Here is a 22,973-nt window from a genome sequence, read left to right on the forward strand (position 1 = left end):
AGAGCGCAAAAATTACAATTCCTAAGAAAAGACGGTATTATTTACTATAAAATAATAGGCCTACAAAATGTTGTAGTTTCCCGATCATTTCAGCAAGATCTCTTACATTTCACGGTCTACATGCAGCAGCTATACCAAGATACTATGTCTATTGTTCGAAAGCATAGCAAACTTGACTTTTTTAACTTTCACCTACAATCCACAATGACCTGAAATAGCTATTTCTTTACTCTCACATGAAAAACCCACTGATCGTCCTGACATTGTTACTTGCGTTTTCGCGTTGAAACTCAAAAACTGAAGGTGGATAGATTCATGAAAATGTATTTGGCATAAAAAAACCATTCAGAGGAAGTATGTTTCATTATCATGGAAGCAAATAACTTTCAACATGTCTGGTATTTTTCATTGAAAATAAATCTGAAAAATTTTTATTTGAACTTCTAATGAACTTAGTTTGCAGCATTTGCTGCACAAGCCACTAGTTTAAATTATATTTCTCAAATATTGATATAGTAAATATATTGTTAACGAAAACACAGTGAGAATAAAAATTGTGAAAGAAGAGAATGTTCTGGAACAAGTAACAAATTTTAGTCACATAGGCTATGATATCACATATAAAAAAGTTATTAAATAGAGCTTAAATGTAATTACACTGTTCAATAATTAAAAGAATTAACAAAATAATTCATAAAAAAAAGAAAACAGCTGAAGTTTCATAATGTCATTTAGGAGTGTAGATTGAGGGATCATTTAAGAGAAAATTATAAAAATGAAAACTTACTATATTTTCCTGCCAGTGTCATATTAAACGTATATCATGTTTTTTATATCTAATTTTAAGTATGAAATTTTATTTTACAAAAATAAAAGCTTATTATATTTTCAGGTAAATGTAGAATAGTTAAAAGCTCATCTCTTTTACATATCACATGGTTAAGGGGGGATAAGGCACTCATCTTTGCAAACAATGAGAATTAGTAGCAGTAGTGAAGTATGTCCTACGTCCTTGTCACCTTGACTCCCAAGAAATACTTCCTGTACTTATTTCTGTTAGAGTCTGACACTATAATTCAACTGGAGGGTGTATACGAGCTGAAAATATCCATATAAAATATAGAAAATTTGAAATCTCATGTGGAACGAATGACAGATAAACGCATTCCGAACCAAACATTGAAATACAGACTAGCTGGTAAGAGAAATCGTGGCAGACCACAGTCAGAAACTCTTTAAAAGACCATTCTAATGGTGAAGTCAGATTGGATTTAAGCCCAAACCATGAAGTCAAAAAAGTAAGATAAACCTAGAAAAAATTTCGTCATCATCATCATCATCATCATCATCTTGTAAGCTCTCTTCCGGGTTCGGAACACAATATAAAAAATATGAAATGTTAGTAAGTTGGAGTTTACAGTGATTTCGGAGAAAGATTCGACTTCTCTAATAAAACACAATCCTGATGATAATTATTATTGTAGAATATTCATACTGGGAGCCTAAAATGGCCTGATGCATTTAAATTTGTTACATGTACAGTTATAGATTTGTATGTAACATCTGTCGCTATGGTGTTTTTCCTGAACATATTCAACATTTTCTTCCTCCATTACTGTATCTTGTACAATAATGAAAATTAGTATGTGTAAAACACTGTCCTTCTGCTATATGAAAAAAAAAATATTTTTACGATTAAAAAAATTATTTACATTTTTTTTTTTCAAAATTAATTTCACTGTGCAGTGATGAAGCATTTCCCACATAACTCAAAAACTATCCAACATTCTGTGATGAAATTTTTGTATGTATTTATGCATGTTATATCTACAATATGATCACTTCTCTACCTTTGATAGATTGTCTGCTAAAAATAAATTCATTTAAAAAATGGATAAGTATCAGTACTTTCTTCTAACACAAAATAAAAAATATATTATTTATTAAGGAATGTAATTGAAAGAGCATTATATTATAAACATGAGTTTTAGTAATAAAATAAAAGAGAGACAACATGAAAAAGTTAACAAGCTTATGAATTATGAGGAAATTGCTTCATCATTGCACAGTGAACTGTCACCATTTTGAATTTGTAAAAAATATATATAAATAATTCTTTTAAGTCGTAAAAATATTTTTAATATAGCAGAAGGACAGTCTTTTACATATACCAATTTTCATTATTCCACAAGATGCAGTAATGGAGGAAAAAAATGTTGAATATTTCCAAAAAAAAAATGTATTTCTGTAAACACTAATGATTATTATTGCTAATATTGATATGTTTTCGTCTTTTGATATAATCATAGTAAACTTGTAATTCTATTGACACACTGTCCTTAGTAGACTTTCGTCCTCAATGCTATATAAAGAGTATTACCACAGAAATACTAATTTAACGTACAAATGACAACTGTGTACAATTACACACATATCGGGAACTCAGAAGTCTGTATTGGTTACGCTTGTTGAAGTTTTTCTAGTAGTACACAATACATTCACATTCAGGGCTACAAACGCATATAAAATATGTCATAATCTGTTTTATTTTGTCAGTAAGTAGCTTTAGTTTAAGAGTATTATGATGATTTTCATAAAAAAAAATGGAAGTGGTGTTTTAACGGTAAATATAAACATTTTCTTTTCGTATTTATATTTAACCCAATACCATACAGAGAAAACACAGAATTGATATACATTTTAATTTTGTTATCGGTTCGAAATCCACTCTCATATCTCTCAAATGTCCAGAGGTAACGAGAATGTCAATGAGGATGGAGCAATAAATTCATAAATCACTCCAACTCTGATTTCAATGGACCTTTGTAAATACCTCGTGTGTACTTAAAATCTGAGTTGATCCCATTCAAGCATTGTCACGTACATATAATCTGGACAGATTTTCGCATATGAATGATTAAATATTGACCTAGATGTAACTAGTAGTCCATGTGGATAGAATACCGTGGTTATCGAACTGTGAAATTGAGATAGTTGTTTTTATCTGTATTTTTCTTTAGATTTTTTCACATCATTATGTTTTATTTACGAGTATAATACAAAATTTTAATATACAATAAGTAATTGAGGCGCTGACATGGGAAAGGTAGTAACTGCCAAAAACAAAATTTTTCAGGGGAAGCAAAAAAACAAATTTATGAACACTTTCTCACTTACATTATTACAGAAACTGCTTTAAATGAAAGGCATATACTCATGTTTGTGTTACATATGAAATTTGAAAAGTCTAGCACAGATTTATCTGTGAAATCCTACTTTATGAAAATATAACATTGAAATCAATCCTTAGCCAAACTGAGAATTAAGGTTATTTATACATTATGCGCAAATTTTTCGGTAAAATGCATGATACTTTCATCGAGGAAGTCTAACATAGATAACAAGTCTCTCTCTTTTTGGCATCAGGGACGACTGGTCTTCTTTCAAGGCGTTGCAAGCACTGCAAGTTAGTGATTGACGTTAATGACTGTGCTTTCTTAAAAATCCTGCGCTCTGTCCACATTTCAAGGTCATTAAATGACTGTCTTGTTTTTATTAGAGGAAAATCAGCTCTTGAGAGTCTAATCCAGTTGAGGGTGCTGATTTTGATAGGAGTTGTATTCAAAAACTTGTCACATTCTGCAGAAAAGTCGAAGAAATCCTTATCCTTCATCATTATTTCATTATTAGGCCTTACCTCTTTTGGAACCATGGTCTTGCATTTTTTTTTCTTTTTTCTATGATGCCAAATTCCCTATCACATGGCATGTAGGAATGTTCTGAAACCAGGAATTTCAAGTCCACTGAATCAAAATGTTTCCTGGCAATAATGGAAATCAGGACCATTAGAATCATCCGATTCTTATTCTGCCCTGCACAGTTATCAGCCCATATTTGTCTAGACACACTCTGATGTTGTAAAAGGAGTTACTACCTTCTCCGCGCCAACAGCTGTGCACATACTACTTACAACATCTAGTGACTACGTTTCCAACTTCGTTTCATTACATACGGACATACTACCTTCTCTGTGTTATTGGCATGGCCATTTACTACCTTTTCAATGAAAAACCTAAAAATTCGAATTTTTGTCAGTTACGACCTTTCCCATGTCAATGCCTCAATTATCTAAATAGCATTAGGGACCGTCTCTTGCCTTTGGGAAGACATAAAATAAAAACGCTAAAAATTTCATAAGAATAATATATTTTTTTTGTTCCAATAGGATGTTAAAACAAATACATTTGGTTAAAAAAACAGGAGTTTCTTAACGCTTTCACGATTAGCAGATTATCACTTAGCAACGACTGAATAAACGAAGTATCGTTTACTGCAAGGCAACGAGCAGAAAATATGTGATGTGTTTATTTTTTTTAATTTTAAAAGTATATCACAGTTCGACGTTGTTTTCCCTGTGAGTTTAGTGTCCATAAATCTCCGAATTATAAGTCGATAATGTTGTATCGTAAGTTTGAAAAATGACGTATGGACGCATGGAAACATTATTATGCGGTTTATAATATTCAGCTTAAACAAAAAATTCACAGAATGTTGAAATCGCAATTTCGCTTCTAGGACGATACGTCAATTGATACCATGTCCATATTACATATGTCCACACACATTTATGTCTACTTTTATTTTTGTTCACTTCTATTTATGTCCACATTTTTATGTCCATGTAACTATGTCCACATACGTGTCCATTTCATATGTTCATTTTTCGTACATGTCCACTTTTACATATGTCCACTTGCGGAATGTGAAATGCATAGGATATGTGTATTTATTTTTTTTAGGCAGAGTTAAGGCCGTAAGACAAAATTGTACAAATATTACGTATATGCATCACTATTATTTATTACAATTATTTTTACCGTTCTGTTTCATTGTATATTGAGACTATTGATCGACAAAATCCGCGTATAAAAATGAAATTCAGTAACTAATAGCAATTCCTTTTCTTCTGTTAAAATATATTCAGGTTGTTTTTGGTAGTCTTATAGATAATATTGTGTCTGAAGTGATGGATTTACTGCTACATAGGGGAGAGTCGGGTAGTATCGGACATCGGGTAATATCGGACAGTGAGTTTCTTTCATCTACCACACGATGATAATACCTGATTGACATGGTTACGTTTCAGTAATGTCGCATAGAGAAACGTAACCATGTCATTCAGGTACTATCATATGGTGGTAGATGAAAAAAAAACGCACTGTCCGATACTACCCGATGTCCGATACTACCCGACTCTCCCCTATACATAGAAAGAATAATATAAGAGAAACATCTGTTCGAAGAAGGAGAAGAGAAATGCCAGCAAGATTCCTACCTGAAAGATGGAAAACTTATAATATTGTTGTGACTGGACAACATCGAACAACTAGCGTAGTTTCCATCGTTTCCAAAAGCACATCGTCACACATAACTAATAGATCTGGAAATTCATGGAATTCATTAAGCAGTACCAAAGGAACAATGGAATTATTATAACTCAAATGCTTGGAGGGGATCGGAATTTGCGACATCCGATTAAACCAGCCGTGGCGAAAATGCCATCGTGCGCCGAGCCACTGTGTAAGCTGCAACGTGCATAGCACCTATGGAGGGAGACGGACAACCGAAGGGAAAGTGAAGCAACTGTCTGACTTATTAACGGTTTTTAATTTTCCTTACATCAAGCACTTAAATAAAATTACATACAGTACAAGGCTACAAACTAATGTTTAGTACGTGTAACGAAGAAAGAAATGAACAAGAAAACATAGGATACATTATCACAACCTAAAATTAATTGTCTTCAGAATGTCTTTGCGACAGAGTTTCAAAATCAGGAATTATGTCACTTACTACCAGTCGTAGTTGATCACGAAGGTATTTGTCTATCAGTCGTGATGTAAATTTGATTTTTACTATTTTCATTGTTGAAAATCATTTTTCACAAACGTAAGTTGTAGCGAACATGGCTTCAACAGAGCAAGCGAAAGAACGAAGCTTCAAATATTTATTTTTTTTGCCAAAGGTTTGAAAAGTTCAACATTTGTCAAGTCCTTACATCTAGCTTTCATTTAACATCACATTGTATATCTGTGAGTTTAAATTGAAGATCTAACCGCTTTATTCGTACATCTGCTGAAAAAGGATCGACGTACAGAGATAATGATAAAATAATAATAATAATAATAATAATAATAACAACAACAACAACAACAACACTTAACCTTTTAATGTTTCATCAGTAACTTATAATGCCGTTTGTTACACAACCGTTTTCCTCGTAATACTTGTGAACAAATCATACATTTAATATTCTCATCATATTGTCAGCAAAAAAATGCATTCTCCCATCCTACTTGAAACTTTCGTTTTTATAGAGGTACATGGTTTCGAGAGAGACATTGCGACGATACGCCACTCGCAGGTCAGAGACAAATACAAATGGAACGGAGTTTGACTCCAGTGAGAGAGAGAGAGTGGGGGTTGTAGGTAGGAAGCAAGGGAAATGCACTGCGAGTCACAATGTGCTCGAGTCGCATTTTCGCCACGGCTGAATTAAACGATCGTATCTTTAAGTGAATTAGTGTTGTTAACCTTTTCCTGGTAGTGGTTGGAATTCTGAACAATCTGATCAGTTTCAGCATCATTCTTTCTTCATCCACTCTCTCCAACACAACTCCATTTCTTATTCTGTCCGTCCACTTCACACGCTCCATTCTTCTCCATATCCACATTTCAAATCCTTCTATTCGTTTCTCTTCATTTCGTCGTAATGTCCGTGTTTCTGACCCATACAATGCCACAATCCACACAAAGAATTTCACTAGTCTCTTCCAGAGGCCTGCACAGATGCTCCTTCTTCTGTTAAAAACTTCCTTTGCCATTGCTATCCTCCTTTTGACCTCCTGACTGCAGCTCATGTTACTCCTTATAGTACATCCCATATATCTGAAGCTGTTCACTTGCTCTATTGCCTCATTTAGAATTCGAAAGTTTACCTTCTTTATTTTTCTTGCGACAACCATGGTCTTCGCCTTGTTTGCATTTTTCTTCATCCCATACTGCTGACAGCTGTCATTTAGCTCCAGTAACGTGTCCCTTAGTATCGTCTCCTCTGCTGCTAACAATGCCATATCATCAGCAAATCTTATGCACTTTATTATTCTTTCTCGTACTCCTTTTCCTATTTCACTTCGTTCAGACATTTCTTCTCCTATCCTGACCTCGACTCGTTGTTTCATATATAGGTTATAAAATGATAATGATGTAAGAATTTGAACTATTTTTTCAGAAATTATGAATATTAAAATACTAATTTTTAATCAAGAAATGAACATTTTTCAGGTAAATAATCACTTAAACAATATTTTTATGGTATTGTTTTAATGATTTTCTTATTAAAACATATAAGTAAAATTAAAGAAACTGCTTAAATAATTTCATTTTGAAATTGTGCAAATTTTAAAATATAGCGTATTCATATTTTAAAATAGTGGCCACAGTAATAATAATTGAAGACAAAACTACATAACTCAAATTTTTGTCTCATCCCTTAAAATATTCCTAAATAATCCATTATAATGCTGTAAAATGCATATCAAAATACAGTAGGCTGCAAATGTTTGTGTATTTACACTTTACATATTAGCTAATTTGTAGGCCTAATATATATTTGTTTAAGATGTTGGTAAAGCGTCGTAAAATAACCTTCTAAAAAAAGAATTAGTTTTCCACGCGTTCACGTACAAGTATAACATGCCACACACTGTTGGCCGTAGGCGTGTTATCGAAATCGAAGCTGCTGCAAGCGCTACTATGACTGTCCACAGAGGTGCATATGCCAACAAAACCTGTCAACTGTCAAAGCCTTCTCTCGTTCTTCGCAGAGGCGACAGTTCAATCAGGGCCATTTGACATATTATTGGTTAACTTTTTTATACTATTGCTGCAATAGAAAAACAATATGGACATGTATTTTCAATAGGTTGGCGCATCATCGCATCAGGCAAAAGAATTTCTTGATTTTCTAAATCATTTGTATCAACTGGTGCAACAGTAGTGGTTAAATTGCGTGGCCACCAAATTCTCCAGACTTGGCGCTACCCATTTTCTTCCGTTGCGATTTTGTGAAGAATCTCTATACACAGCAGCCCAAGGATATTGATGAACTGGAAACAGACATTTTTTCAACTTTTTAAAAATTTTCCCCTGAGATGTTAGATCATACGTGTGAGAAATTAACCTCTGGTATGGTTGCGCACATAATGCTGGGTATGTTGATATCTGAAGTGGTCAAAAGTCCGCCTAGAATGTACACTGTCTCAAAAGTTATGGTGGGGTTTTAGAGGATTATATATTTTTTTTTGAACGAAGAGAATATATAATATTGATGTCAGATGAAAATAAAACTCTTAAAATTCTTCGTCTGTAACTTTGAGGCACTGAAGGAAACAAAAGACGGTAACAATCGAACAAATGCAATAGTTTTCATTGTCATAAATAAAATATAGAAGATGGATATCGAAAGAAAAGTGCACTGTGTTTTGTGGCTGGGAAAATTAGAATCTTTAAGCATATCCACAGCAAACTAATACGGTTTGTGTATAAAGTATATGAAACAATTCAAGTTTATAAGGAGTCAGATGAAGACGTTTCTTTAAAGCCCTATGAACTGTTGTTTTCGTAAGTCCTAATTGTCGGGCACATTTACGAACTAATTTCTTTGGACTCTAAACAATATTCTCTTCGGATGGCTTTTACCGTTTCATCATTTGTCGATGGCCTTCCAGTACGCCTTTCCTCCAATAGGCTTCCAGTCTCTTTTAACTGTCTATCCCAACGACGAATGTTACTCTTGTGTGGTGTTACGCTACGAAATTCACGTCGTACACTAGCTCTGCAGAAAAAATCCGTACTGCTAGTTACAAATACTACTATTAAGTTCGCTGCTACTATTACTATCCTAACGTAATATAAACTCAGTCATTGGTTAAATGCGTCTGTCCTGGTATTTTCCATTTATTTTCCTGCATTGTTTGTTACAGGTTGCTGCGGTCTCGCGAGAAGCTATCGTACAAAGAGTACTACAGTCTGAATGGAAACCTTTACCTGTAGAGGTATTTGTTCACAAATCAGGAAAAAGTTGTCGTGGAAAACAGAATCTGACGATAAAATTGTATTTATCGAAAATTATGACATAAAACTTCCCCCTTTTAAATCATAAATCGTGCGGCTTCTTTCTGCTCCATTGTTTACATTTTATCAATACGAAATGAAGAGTTCTGACGCCTTTCAGCCATATTACATTACATTTGTACTAACTTTATGTTCAAATCGAATCTGAAGTAGAGTATAGGAATAAAATTATTAACGTAGTGAAAATCATAAACTGCAAGGTGAGTGTATCATAAGCAGACTGCGGCGCAGGGTACCGAAATATACTAAGTTACGGATGCACGGACCACTGTGTTGTGTAGATCAAGGGGAATGGGAGACTGAGAGTGCAGTTACTCCTAGCCTCAACATGTAAACATTCAGTCACAGTACAACACAAAATAAATGTCTACGTTTACAAATATAATATATGCAGTGCATCTCTAGAATGGTGAACGGCAGAAGAGTTCGAGATAGAAGAAGATATCAGATGATAGACGACATTAAGATATATGGATCATATGACAAAACAAAGAGGAAGGCAGAAAATAGGAAAGACTGGAGAAAGTTGGGTTTGGAGTGAAAGACCTGCCCTTCGGCAGAACACTAAATGAATGAATGAAGTGCATTTCTGGCACAAAAAATAATTGCCTAACATTACGTTCTCGCCATGAAACAATATTAACATATCATCCCACCGCACCTCCTCATGCTCATCCTCTTTCACACCTCTAATTTCAAGCCACTGCACGTGAGAGCAAGTTGCAACGTCGAGCCAGAGAACAGCTCAACTAGCGAGACACAGTGAGTTGGTTGACCTCTTACAGCTTGATTCAGGGATTTTGGCCCCTGCAAAAAGTAAGTAGATAGACTGAGAGCGAGTTACTCATCACTACTGGCGGGCTGGGTCATACAGGTCAGGCCGCGCAGTCATAACACCTAACACTTCCTTCTTATCATGTCGCGGTACACTCCGTCTTAAAACACAATATTCTTCCACACGTCCCGTTACTAACCACTACGTCTATTGACTAAACAATGTCATGATGGCTTATATTTTCTTGACATGAGTGTCCCTCAGCTTCGAGCATAGATATTATTTTCATTCTTCCTCTTTCCTCTTCCCCTCCTATGCACATTTGTAATTAAATTTCTCTCTTATGACGCAACACACAGCTCGTTCACTAGCCAAACAACCAAGGACAGGGGCCATTAACGCTGAATCGAGCTGTACATCTGTATCACGAGAAGAGTGTGTTAGCGACGATGTTGACGAACTGCTGAAATTTCAAACTTAATTTTCTAATTAACCGTTCTTTTAATCACAAAACGTAATATAGGTTTTGTATTCATTTAAGTGTAACTTAACGTCTCTTTCAATCACAAAGTTATTTCTCTTTCACTCTGTATAAAATTTCGCTCGTTTTCATACTCTCTCGCTATCATAATATTAATACTCTATCACAACGCGATAACACGCTAGAAATTCCACTTCACACATCATCTCTGTATTCCTCATCTTTCACTGTTGCTACCTCTCGTCACTGGAACTCTCTGCCGCCTGAAGTCAAGGGCTGCCGAACATTGAAATCTTTCAAATCCAAGTTAGAAAATTATCTTATGACGAGTTGCCAAACTAACTTACTATTATGACAAGTGTTGTATTGCATGTTTCCAAGTATTCACATTTTTTTATGTTCTAGTGATATTTAACTTATTTTATATTTTTGTTTTTATATTTTCCGATAATGATATATGTCTAATGTGATAAGTTGAGCTATATATAATCATAATTTTCCTTACTGTGTGTACTTAAAAATATTGTAGGCTATTCATTGTATGCTTTGTACTGCACTATTTTATTACTACTATTAGTATTATTAGTATTATTATTATTATCATTATTATCATTATTATCATTATTACTATTCTTATTTTTTATCATTATCATTATCATTATTATATTATTATTATTATAAATAATTGTCTTATTTTTATACTTTGTATGCCTCATTTATTTTGACCTGCTGTTCACATTTTATTATGCTTATTTCTTTCTTTCTGTACATTATATATTATGTCTGATTTCTTCTTACTTGTTGTTTACATTTTATTATTATTATCTTATTCAGTTTTGTGTGTAAAATTGTAGTGTACTTGTAAATTTGTAGTGTTTCTTGTAACACAGTTTTTACTCCTGGTGGAGTGTTAGAGAAGGCCGTATGGCCTTAACTCTGCCAGGTTAAATAAATTATTATTATTATTATTATTATTACTATTATTATTATTTTATATTATTAACTGAAAAATAGTTAATCATCTTTGAATACGTACGTACCTGAATTGTTAGATGAGTAGGCTTATGTATGAATATCTCTCCTGGTTTCCATTCATATATGTGTATTTTTACATACCATAATATGGCTTTGCCTCATTTCCAATTACGAAATATGAACATCGCTAGTGTGTGTATAGTATGCTGTACATACTAAAGAAGGGAAAGATTATTAGTATCTATACCCTTGCTGTAAGAGGTCAGCTAACCAACATACTGGTCGATTCACAATACACATAAAGACGCTCCATTCACGAAGGGTAAATTCAGAACTGCATGAATGCGCAACAGTATCACACTTGAAACCTTTTGATCTCGCATGAGAGATTTGTAAATGCAGCACAAAACATTCTTGAAATCCTTCAAGGGAAACCATCTAGTATAAACCCGTATACCACAGAAAGTGGCAGGTGCATCTTCCAAAGGCATTCCTTTGACATTTCTGTGTTGATCCTGTGACCTTTTGAAGTAGAAGCGATGCTCCTATTTCGTTTGAGAGTTGACATTGGAAGGTTACTCGTGTGTCGTCTTTGGAACGTCCATTAGCCAAGTTTCCATGTTTGTGTATGTGAACGAATGGAGCTGATGCACCTGCTTGGAGACGCTGTTGCTTTGCTTGGCTAAATATGTAAACATCCTGTGCACCATGACGTTATTCCTCCTTGAGCAGGGGTCTGTCTCTATATTCTACGTTACTTCTTACATATGGGTTTGCAACTGTAAATATATGTTTTTTAAATAGCAACATATACACTTGACCGCATAACATATTTGACTTGATTAGAAACTACTTAGCTATGTTTTTTTTTATTTCTAAATTTAATAGTTTTGATGGTACGACAAAAGAATACTATGAAATTAAATTAAGAAATGAAGGCTTACCAACGAGAGAGAGCTTATACGAACTATATAAGTATTTCTGTAGCGAAAGAGATATGGAAATAGTACATTATGCAACGAGTCTATAATGGTAGTAATTAAGACGCGAGTATGTTTATGAAACGAGCGCAAGCGAGTTTAATAATTTTCATACGAGCGTCTTAATTAGCATTACAGTCAAGTTGCATACGACTTTTTATGCTCAACACATATTTCTAACTTGAAATTATTCAGAAGTATTCATTTTATTCTTATCTGACTGAGGAGCGGAACTGACCTTGTGCAATAGCTCGTAAATTGTGAGATGTGCGCAGACGCGAAAGTATTGATTTTTTCCGAGGAACAAATGTCCACATTGACCTTGATATAATCTAGAGAGTAAAATAAACATTAACCTTGATATAACCTTGAAATTGGTTTAGACATTGAAAAACGAGATGACAAATTGAATTTATTTGAACATTATTTACAATTAACGCAAATTATTATAGTAACAGAACATAACCTTCTGCGACAGTATTGGATTTCCAGCCTCCGTGACGTTTCGCTAGTTGTCTTTCGATTTCATATCCGAGAATAATCGATACTTGAGCTTTCATATTGCTACAATGGTGCTTTCTGATTGGTGGAACACCTGAACTTTAATGAATAGGTGTACTTTAATGAGATCCATTAAAGGGCTGCTACCAGGTGTATAATTACTACGGTACATTTCGGCATGATCGAGCATAAATACTAGAATAAGAGAAGATTTAGATATGCTAGCTGCACATTGCAGATTGAAACGTGAAGTACAACTTAGGAAGGTGAACAAATACTGATTGTAACAACATAATAAAATGAGTTGAGTCTTGCACAATACTAAAAGCAAGTGCAAGATAAAACAAACATTTTTGTATATTAAATATTTAAATGGTAGAAATTGTATTTAAATAATAGTAGGCCTATATCTTTGTGTAAAAAATTATAAAGTGTGTAATGTAAGGGTTTAAATGATTACTTGTATGTACTTTGTTTGTGAACTATAATATAATAAATATCAAATATCAATATACTTGACCGCATATTTGAAACTCGACCTCTATTCTGAAGTTTACATATCGTCGTTGTTCCTTCAGTAACTCCCTATGTGACATATTTATCGATTTTCAGATTTTTGCTCTATTAGATCATTTAAATAGTGATACAGAAAATAATAAAATCTCCTATATGTAATTGTATGATATTTTCGTTTTAAAATAAAATCATATAGGCTATTGATATCTTATTTCATAAGAACATATTTTATCCCATAGATATCCCAATGAAATAGGCCTATTCATTACCATGTAAAAGAAAAAATCGAAGTATGAATGAAAATATTTATAGGCCTAAAAACCTGTTCAATGAGCACATCAAATTTTGAATTATAATTAATATGATTGTAACGTATATACAGGATGTAACAGGACCTAATCGACAAATTTTTAGAAATTATAGATCACATATAGGAGGTAATTATTTGTTAAGGAACTTATGGTCGTTGACACTTTCTTAAGGAGTATGCATGAAATAAGTTATATCTCTAGTAATATTTTACAAAAATGGAATTTAATTTTCCATGCATGTTGTGACAATTTACAACTGCTTTTAAAATTACATGTTTGTACAGTTCCTCATTACTCCTTTGCAGCATTTATTATCCAACTCTGTCAAGCATGGCAGGGTTGTGTTGTATTTTTTGGATGATAAGACGGACTAAGATGGACCACACACACCAATAACAAAGTACAGCAGTGTAACAGAGATGATGAAATCTTAAAGGGCACACTTATGCAACATACATGATGCGGAATGAATTTCTAAAAAGGACGCATAATTCATGAAGGATGTGTCAACGAGCATGATCTTCTCTGTGTGAAATATCATTTCTCAAAGTTTGTTGGTGAGGTTCTATTACACCCTGTATATTATAATGCCGTTACAGTATGTAATAAACGTTTATTATTTTTTTCATATTTTTTGTTCTAATTAAAAAAAAATGAAAACATATTTTAGTAATTATTGTCGTAAAATATAGAAATTTTAATAATGGAATTAAAGTAAAAACAATAATAAAGGTGCACAATGGCTTAATTTGCTATAATTATATTTATAAATTCAGTAATTACCATCTATATACCTTCATAAAGTCGGTCTAAATTTTATGTTAATACGATGTCTCTTACGTTTATGTTGGCTCTGTAGTTTTAATTAATTATATTCGTATTTTTATATTAATTACTACTCAAAGTGATGTACATGGAGTCGTAATAATTTATTTACTTTCTTTAGTTCATTAACGAATTATAATCGGTTTGTATTTTGCATTATATCATACGAATAATATTACATCGTTTGCTACATGAGTCTCTGTTGCTTATTGGAAATAACAAGAGTTTTTTTACGCTGTTGTGTTTAGGTTTTTTCTTAATTCCGCCGATATAATTTGGTTACTAGTCATCCTTGAAATTCAGTAGCGGTCCATAGCAATATGGTTACAAGGCTGAGACTCAATCTCTTACCCTTTTTCGAACATTTCAGTGTTTGTCAATCTTAGTTTCCTGTTAAATTTTAAAGTAATTTTGTATCATTATTAGAATAATTTCAAATATTTCGATCTTGTTTATAATAAATATTTGATGTAACTAAGAAAAAGAAGAAGAAGACGAAAGAGAAAGTCAAGATACGTCTTCTACCACATTTTCGTTCAAGAAGCGACGAAAATCTGATTTATATACTGCCATATTTGTTGGGTGAGTTCCTATTAGTATAGCAATTCCATCCATTCTCATTCGATCATATTTTGTGCTGTGATTGATGGTTGGTGTCGTGAAAGCTATTACAGTACTCAAACAGGTTACTACTGCATTGAGTTATGGGAGGGCATTATTCTTGTAGCACGGATACTAATGCAACATGTCTTTCATCAAGAGCATTGTGATTGGCGCTTGAGACAGGCTGATACGACTTTGTCAACTGAAATATGTATCTTATCTCGGTGAAGAAAAATGGTTGTAGGATCAATAAAAAAAGGAAAGAGTATTACTCTTTTATACCTCTCAACAGTATAGTTCAGAACACGTGTTCACTATATCAAGGCTCGTGAAAACTGAAATACACAAAAAAGTAGCGGTTTGTTGTATAAAACTTAACTCATTACAGATATGGCCGATTTAAACATATTGATTGTTTGAAATAACTAAACAAATTATTCCTTAATCGACAGATTTCATATAAGATCATGAGACAATGTAGAGCAGGCATGTCAAAACCCTGCACATTGTGCAGTCGCGCAAATGTGCACTGATCTCTGTGCAATGTGCAGTTCCTATTCCCCTGCCTGGAGGGAGCGAATCGGCTTGGAGGGGAACGCGACAGGGCTGTACAGTACCTATAGTAGCGGATCAACTTTTGTTTCAGTAACACAGATCAGTGCGGGTGCTCATTGAGCTGTGATTGTGAATGCGTTACGGAAAATAAAGTGAGGAGTCCACAGATATAACGAAGAAGAGAAATCACGAATCGTGTAACATAACTGTTATGATGTTTTCCTCAGCCAACAGTAATTATTTTAAAATTAAAGGCTTTCATTATATCATGTTGACCTAATAGTGATGTGAGAATTTAAATCAGATTAGTAAAGTTCTCAAAATATGATATTCGCCAGCTCTTATTTCTTAATTAGTACTCTCACGGCAAGACAAACATGACAATGATGTTGTTTTGGAGTCTGTACTAACACAGCCATCAATGGTTAGACGACTTACAACTTTTATTTGATAAGCTGATAAGTGATGAGAATATAGTGAGGAATACATGTGAGGATCTTGAGGTTGTAAGGGAAGGAAGAAAGCAACTATTTGTAAGGCGGAAAAATTTTCTGGAAAAATAATACATAATGGCGAATTTTCCATTTCACATTACTATATTATCTTAATATACTTACGTTAATAAATCTTTAAACCTGACGTAAAGAAAATGTCCTCGCTTCACAGCTTGTGAAGTACTCTTTTAACTCAATTCAGTAACGCTCCCAACTTGCTAATACTTGCTCTCAACGTTTTCCAAATAAACTATATATAAATTTGAATTAAAGCTTAATTTATCCAATTTATTAATAATAATGTGAATTTTTATTAATATACAGCAAGGAAATGATTCCAGTCTAAAAGCCTTACAATGTCCTATTGAATGTAATTGGGAGTAAAATATTTTCCTTCTTAGCATTTGTGCACCAATGGTCCCAATAATGCATGAGGAACAATGAAAGAGTATTACTTTGAAATAATCAGTACCTACTACGTAAAATGAAATATTGTGTTCGTTTTTTGTTGTTTCGAAATTACTGCAATATTTATATTTTCTTCAAATACTGTATACAAATCATGTAAATAAATGATTCTTTACAAACGACTGCATTGTGAATTGTAACTGAGTAAGTCTATTGTTTCTTGTGTTACAATTATTGTCAAATATAGACACTGACAATAATTGTGTTTTTTCCTTCTGGTAAGTATGCTAAGAACTGGTAAGAGCAACTCGTGAATGACGCAATCTGCACAGACCGGCGTTCCGCGCACATACACTGCACTTTCAGTGTCTGATTTCTGACATGCCTGATGTAGAGTATTGACCGGCCGCTGAAGGAATATTACACACTTTTATCACTGCCAATGTGGCGCTATAAACCAATTATCAACACTTTTATCACAGCCACAACACATTTCAATTCTTATTGTACTATACTTATATATGGAATTATCACTATATTAACACATTTAAATGTAATTATTATGAAAGTCTTCCTGACATCACGATGAAATATGATCCACTTCCACTAGATGGCCCACGACACGAGTAGCAGGCTTGGTAATGCAGGCAAATGAAATGATACTAAACGTGAGGACTGTTACTACAGGTGTGTAGTATTAGGTGATAGGTTAGGTTAGGTTAGATTAGGTGTGTATTAAGTGACAGGTTAGGTTAGGTTTGATTATGTGTGTAGTATTATGTGAAAGATTAGGTTGGGTTTGATTAGGTGTGTAGTATTATTACAATGTTGGAGACACTGAAACCCACTGTCACATTAAGGAAATATGGTCATATTCGTAATTCACGCACGATTTTCGTACATAAGTAAGGTACGTATTTAGGGCAGGGTGGGTGGGCTTACAGCTCTCCTAATGATCACATCAATTTCTAATAATCAATACTATAAATCCAAGGCATTTTCAAGATATTTTAGCAAGTTCCTATAGTGGTCGGAACATAAGTAACCTTCACCAGATAGTGTTTAATGTATATAAATAGAAGGACATGTTTCTCGACTCAATGTAGATGCATCTCCACATACGTACAGTATGCCTAACTATTCATGTATTGGGGGTTACCATTCTTCTTCGTTAGCTTTCCCTGATGACATTTCTGGCGTTGTATTCCCACAGCTAGTCGTATGCCATTTCCTGTATTTTACCATATCCTGTGTTATTCATATTTTATCCTGTAACGTCCTTTTTTCTTTTGTTGCTAATTACGCGTATGATCTTTCAATTCTGTTACAGGTTTCTCTCCGCTTTTATTTGCTCCCTACCCTCCTAAGATTTTTCCTCGGTTTCCTATTATTATCCATTCTATTTACATGGCCAAATATTTTTAGTTTGTTTGTTTCTCTTTTTTTCATTGTTGACTCTTGTTTAAAGTTGTTTTTGTGTGGATATTCCTAATTATTGCCCTACGTTTAGTTTTTGCAAAAATTAAATACAGGGACATCATTTTATTTTGTCGACCTGGTTGGCGAGTTGATATAGCGCTGGCTTTCTATGCCCAAGGTTGCGGGTTCGATCCCGGGCCAGGTCGATGGCCTTTAAGTGTGCTTAAATGCGACAGGCTCATGTCAGTAGATTTACTGGCATGTAAAAGAACTCCTGCGGGACAAAATTCCGGCACATCCGGCGACGCTGATATAACCTCTGAATTTGCGAGCTTCGTTAAATAACAACATAACATTTTTTAACATTAACATCATTTTATTTTTACTTAAATTTTTATTGTACCTGAGTTTTTTAATGTACTTCACTCCAACCCTCTCTACTAGTAAACGTCCAACTGTTCTCCTCACAGAACCAAGCGTATACAGTCAAAGTCGCCTTAAGGTCGTAGTACCACAAACAGTATTGAGTTAGTGAGTATAGTACGTTCCAGAAATATGTTCGCGTTTTCCAGTGACGAAAGAGTTTTCAATATTGAATCATATTTTCGCACAAGTACTGTCGTCTGTTTGCCTACGTCGCATCCCGGTTTCTCTCACCCGCAACTGTTTAAAATAACTTAAATAAAAGTAATCAACTGTCACGTGATTTCCCCCCCCCCCCGTTCTACGATCCTGCGACATAACCACTTGGACGGATAGTAGATAGCATGTCTGAGTAATGTTATCTGTGCGGGTCGGACAGAGGTGAAGATTGAATTTACAGTACGTAAGGTACTCTTTTATATAATAGGTATAGAATTATTTCAACATGAGTTACTAGTACGAAGGACGAAACTGGTAATTGGAATTAGATGCAGTAGTCTATAATGCGATAATATGCACAAAAGAACTGAAGCCTGTATCTTAATGAACGGCCACCATTTTCAAAAATGTGTGTAAATATCCATATTATGATTATTTTTCAATTCTGCTTCATTCTCTATATTGTACGCTAATGTGCTGTAGACAGGATAATATACACTGCATAATGAATTTCGCATGGATAATTCAGTTCGTGAGTAAAAACACTTATTGTTAATTCTGTACTGTATTTTGATTAAACAAAAACTAATGAAAATTATCAAACTCAGAATTACGATATCTCCTAATTTACATAAATGGATGAACTGCGTTTCTTCCCTCCTGTACCTAGCAAAGTAATTTGTTTGTATTTTACGCCAGAATCATCAAACTTCAATCGTGGAAGGGGGTAGCAAACGGTGTTTCCGGCTATGAACCATTAATCCAAAGGTATGGCCAGGTCAATATTAAAAATGTTAGTAAAAATAAAATGATGTCCCTGAACAATAGAACAGTACTAAATGCAGACATACATAAACACATCCACAACATATCTTCAATACACAATTAAATTTCAGAACACACACCCTATTTGACATAACACGTGCTAACCGTTACTCCATAGTCTTCATTAAAGGCTTTACATTTCGTAGGGTTTGAATCCGAGAATAGCACGCCCTATAACCTTTATATCACGGAGGATGTTCTTCCAAATTACAATACACAATAGACACAGCGATAAGACATAATCGAAAGATGAACGAAGTTCATTGTGGAGTACATTGTTAGTTCGTGACGACAGTGGAACTATCTCATAGGAGAAAGGAAATAAAGGGAGATTTAGTAAAGATTGCAGCACAGTCTAGTATATACAGTCGCGAAGCTTGGGGTGATTTTTTGCATTTCTCGCGATAGTTGCTAGCCGCTTGGAGTGCTGTGTGTACTAGGAACAATAGACTGTGTCACTGGCATCGTGATCTAATACAGGTCGTAAGGCAGACCATGTGACTCGCTTAACCCGATCACGAAGGGCGGCGTTTCAACCATATAAATTAATTGGAATGCATAAAAAGTAACATATATTTCTCTAAAATGTAGTGTAATTGCATTAATAAAATTTAAAACAATGATTAGGAGACACTTCAGACATAATTCCTTACGAGTTAAGGTGTAATATTATTTATGATGTGAAAATTGCGTTGTTCGTATGTGTAATAGACCTACCTGCCTTTATTTCGATTAAATATTGCGAAATTATTGTACATTCATTTATGCACGATTCAATAATTTTCAATTGCACCGCACGAATATTTAGATATGTTGAAATTATAGGTTATGTTTACTGTCCCAGTTGCCCCTTTCTGTCTAATTTTAGTGGTCTCCAATGCCCTGCCATTCATATGGAAAGATTATAGGTTATGTTTACTATATCTTATATTCCTAAATTCGCAATTATAGATTATAATTAAGCATAATGTCATGTATGATACTCCGCACATTCAATTTGTCTGTATTTTAATACTACAATTGAGTATTGAATTATTTTATTTATCTACTACGTAAGAGACGAAGTAACAATCGTACGTACACTAATTTCATAAGAGTGGTATGATACATTTTCTGTCTTTATCAAGGAAGGTAGATGTGCTATATTAAAATCACAATATAAATTCTTTTTTATTAAACCTCAAAATAGCTTCCATTCTAAACTTAAAATGTTGATGCGAAAAGGTTATGTTAACATGTAAAATTCTCTTCACATTAAAATAACAGAGTTTTGTCATTATTTCTGAAACATAGGCTATTATGCAACAAGAAGTAAAGGGAACTTATGGACACATTACACTAAATAAAACTTAGCTATGATACGCAATAAAGTTATAATATAATAATTCACTGAGCTCCATACACTGAAATAGAAAACCAGAACATATATTACGGCCTGGTCTAGATCGAAAAGGCATTGACTGTGCCGTATTTCGCATTGTTGTGAAAAGTTGTGTAAACTGTGAAATGTTCGTTATCGGTTGTAATAACTGTAAATAGCTAAAATACAATAATTTGAGTAATAATATGGGACAAGGAGACGTTTATTGCACTATAAATTCTAAGAAAAAGAGGTTAGAGTTATCCTTCCGAAAGATCCAGTTTATAAAATATAATATAGACTTTATGAAAATAATATATAAACCTTATGTATTTCGTATTTCAATAGTGGAAGGAAGGTGTTAATTTTTCAAAAGAACACGATATCAAAAGTACAATAGATTTTATCGTCTGCTAGGGAAAGAGTCTGTGATGAGGCGATAGTAGCGATCCTGGTGGCTAGCAACTATCTATGGATGCATATTTCAACTGTCTATGTTTGCATATTTAGTAAGTATTGAGCTTCGCAACTGTATATACTAAACTGTGATTGCAGTGTAAGTAGCATCTGTAGAGTACGATTTCGTACATTGCAATGGAATAATAGCTACATATATTTTATACGTATTCGACCAACTGGCCCGTTAGCTCAGTTGGTTAGAGCGTCGTGCTAATAACGCGAAGGTCGTGGGTTCGATCCCCCCACGGGCCATACTTTTTATCTTCGATTTTGTTTTAATTTCATCACCATCTCACTTCATAGTTTAGGTTTTATAGCCTGTTCCGTCTTCACATTGAATTGAATTACATCTATTCCTAAGACGTCTCACATCTCTTTCGTCTTTAGGTGGATATTGTTGTATCAGTGCTGGAATTCTTTCATTAGTCATTCGAGACAGGTGTTCCGTCCATTTTTGTTTGTAGTCTTCTAATTTATCATTTTAGTTGTAGATGTTTAATTCTTTACGGATGTCATCATTACGTACATTCTTTCACTCTACGAAGAAACTTCATCTCTGCAGCTTGTAATTTACTCTTGTGTCGTTCTTTAATAATTCACAACTCACTTTCAAAATCGTCACTGGTACTTCCATTGTCTTATAAAATTTTAATTTTCAATTTTATCTTTTTTATTTTGTGATGTTCTGTTTATTTTCCGTATATCCACTGAATTTTATTTATTTTATTATCAATATCTCTACCTATTTCATAAGGCATGTTACTGAGGGAGGTAAGGAAGTAAAGACGAAATAGAGATATTCTAGAAAGTGGAAAAACAGTGATAAGATATTGATGGTAAATTATTATTGTATGAGTGGAACAGAAAAAGTAGAAACAATTAAATGTAAAAAGAAATGGATAGGAAATAAAGATAGGCGTAGGAGTAGTGAATGTAAAGAGAGTAGATTAGTGGTAGTGAGTTACATAATACAAAGGAAATAGGGTTGTTTATGGAGAGAAAAAAGTGCTATAAAAGAGAGAGAGAAATAAAGCTAAAGAGTAATAACTGTAAGGAGCGAAATAGGTCACGTAACGTGTATAAATGTTAAAGTAATGTAAAGAAAGGGAATGCTGAACGTATACAGGAATGTGAAGGGCCAGCAAGACGGAGTGAGTTGTGGACAATAAATCATGTACCACACCTCACCACGCCACACCACACCACACCACACCCTCACACCACACCACACCACACCCTCACACCACACCACACTCTCACACCACACCACACCACACCACACCCTCACACCACACGACACCCTCACACCACACCTTCACAACACACCCTCACACCACACCATACCCTCACACCACACCACACCACACCCTTACACCACACCACACCCTCACACCACACCACACCCTCACACCACACCACACCCTTACACCACACCACACCTTCACACCATACCAAACCACACCCTCACACCAAACCACACCCTCACACCACACCACACCACACCCTCACACCACACCCTCACAACACACCCTCACACCACATCACAGCCTCACACCACACCACACCCTCACACCACACCACACCCTTACACCACACCACACCACACTCTCACACCACACCACACCCTCACACCACACCACACCCTCACACCACACCCTTACACCACACCACACCACACCCTTACACTACACCACACCACATCCTCACAC

General features: G+C 34.4%; 1 non-coding gene across 1 annotated transcript; it reads left to right on the plus strand.

Moving 5' to 3' along the window:
* Positions 1-21,442: 21,442 nt before the first annotated feature.
* TRNAI-AAU (transfer RNA isoleucine (anticodon AAU)) lies at positions 21,443-21,516 on the plus strand. The gene has a single exon. It is a non-coding gene; the product is annotated as a tRNA-Ile (tRNA).
* The last annotated feature ends 1,457 nt before the right edge of the window (positions 21,517-22,973 follow it).

This window comes from Periplaneta americana, chromosome 12 (genome assembly GCF_040183065.1).
Source record: "Periplaneta americana isolate PAMFEO1 chromosome 12, P.americana_PAMFEO1_priV1, whole genome shotgun sequence".
Lineage (NCBI taxonomy): Eukaryota > Metazoa > Arthropoda > Insecta > Blattodea > Blattidae > Periplaneta > Periplaneta americana.